Below are 2,500 nucleotides of genomic sequence, written 5' to 3'. Positions count from 1 at the left end.
TATGTCCCAAATAGCACCCTATTCCCCTATATTGTGCACTATTTTTGACCTGGTTCCTGGTCCAATGTAGTGCCTTACATAGGGAATAGTATTTGGTATGCAGTCATAATCTCTTTGCTGTCTTAAGACATTTATTTCTATTGTCTGTTTTTAGATCTGTTGTCTATTGAGGGGCTTAGTGACTATAGATCTCCTGTCTATTGAGATGCTTAGTGACTATAGAACTCCTGTCTATTGAGATGCTTAGTGACTATAGAACTCCTGTCTATTGAGATGCTTAGTGACTATAGAACTCCTGTCTATTGAGAGGCTTAGTGACTATAGAACTCCTGTCTATTGAGATGCTTAGTGACTATATAACTCCTGTCTATTGAGATGCTTAGTGACTATAGAACTCCTGTCTATTGAGATGCTTAGTGACTATAGATCTCCTGTCTATTGAGATGCTTAGTGACTATAGAACTCCTGTCTATTGAGATGCTTAGTGACTATAGAACTCCTGTCTATTGAGATGCTTAGTGACTATAGAACTCCTGTCTATTGAGATGCTTAGTGACTATATAACTCCTGTCTATTGAGATGCTTAGTGACTATAGAACTCCTGTCTATTGAGATGCTTAGTGACTATAGAACTCCTGTCTATTGAGAGGCTTAGTGACTATACAACTCCTGTCTATTGAGATGCTTAGTGACTATATAACTCCTCTATAACTACAGTGCATTAGGAAAGCATTCAGACCCCTTGACTTTTTCCCAAAAAAATTACATTACAGCCTTATTCTAAAATACATATTTTTTTTATCCCTTATCAATCTGCACAAAATACCCCATAATGACAAAGCAAAAACAGGTTTTTATAAATGTTTGCTAATGTATTAAATATAATATCTGATATCACATTTACATAAGTATTTTAGACCCTTAACTCAGTACTTTGTTGAAGCACCTTTGGCAGCGATTACAGCCTCGAGTCTTCTTGGGTATGACACTACAAGCTTGGCACACCTGTATTTGGGGAGTTTCTCCCATTCTTCTCTGCAGATCCTCTCAAGATCTCTCAGGTTGGATAGGGAGCGTCGCTGTACGGCCGACCAGTATTTTTTCACTAAGCAATAAATGTTATCTCGTTTTACAATCTGTCTCCACCCTATAGTTTCCTCTCCCTTAGTGAGGAAATAAGTCTAGTTTCAAAACTGGTTTTCTGTTCTTTGTTTCACAGTTGCACTCTGCTTGCATAAATACAAAGATAAGACACCCCCTGGTTGCACTTCTAACTAAGCTGCACACATTATCAGATTATCGAAATAGAAATGTGATTCTAACACATTTCACGCAGTTCAACAGTTTCAGGGTGGAATACTTTAGTCATTACCTTTAAACATTCAAATTCTTCTATCACGAAGCCACTCCTGTGTTGTATTGGCTGTTTGGTTAGGTTCGTCGTTTTGTTGGAAGGTGAACGAACCTATGCCGCAGTCTGTGGCCCTGAGCTCTCTGGAGCAGGTTTTCATCAAGGATCTCTCTATACTTTGCTACGTTCATCTTTTCTCAATCATTACTAGTCTCCCAGTCCCTGCCGCTGAAAAACATCCCACAGCATGATTCTGCCACCACCATGCTTCACCATAGGGATGTTGCCAGGTTTCGTTTAGATGCCTGTTGGCAAACTCCAAGTGGGCTGTCATGTGCCTTTTACTGAGTAGTTGCTTCCGTCTGGCCACTCTACCATAAAGGACTGATTGGTGGAGTGCTGTAGAGATGGTTGTCCTTCTGGAAGGTTCTCCCATCTCCACAGGGGAACTCTGGAGCTCTGTCAGAGTGACCAATGGGTTCATGGTCACCTCCCTGACTAAGGCCCTTCTCCCCCGATTGCTCAGTTTGGCTGGGCGGTCAGCTCTAGGAAGAGTCTTGGTGGTTCCAAACATCTTCCATTTAAGAATTATGGAGGCCACTATGTTATTGGGGACCTTCAATGCTGCAGAAATGTTTTGGTACCTTTCCCCAGATCTGGGCCTCGACACAATCCTGTCTCGGAGCTCTACAGACAATTGCTTCGACCACATGGATTGTTTTTTGCTCTGGCATGCACTGTCAACTGTGGGACCTTTATTTTGACAGGTGTGTGCCTTTCCAAATCATGTCCAATCAATTGAATTTACCACAGGTGGACTCCAATCAAGTTGTAGAAACATCTCAAGGATGATCAATGGAAACAGGATGCACCTGAGCTCAATTTCGAGTCTCATAGCAAAAGGTCTGAATACTTACGTAAATAACGTATTTTTATCTGCAAACATGTCTAAAAACCTGCTTTTGTTTTGTCATTATGGGGTATTGTCTGTAGATTGATGAGGAACAATTTTTTATTTAATACATTTTAGAATAAGGCTGTAACGTAACAAAAAAAAGTGGAAAAAGTCAAGAGGTCTGAATACTTTCCAAATGCAGTGTAAATATCTTTCTGGAGGACAGTAGAGTAATCTAATTCATTGGTTCTAAT

Source organism: Salmo trutta, unplaced genomic scaffold (genome assembly GCF_901001165.1).
Source record: "Salmo trutta unplaced genomic scaffold, fSalTru1.1, whole genome shotgun sequence".
Taxonomy (NCBI): domain Eukaryota; kingdom Metazoa; phylum Chordata; class Actinopteri; order Salmoniformes; family Salmonidae; genus Salmo; species Salmo trutta.
Note: the sequence above shows the minus strand (reverse complement) of the source record.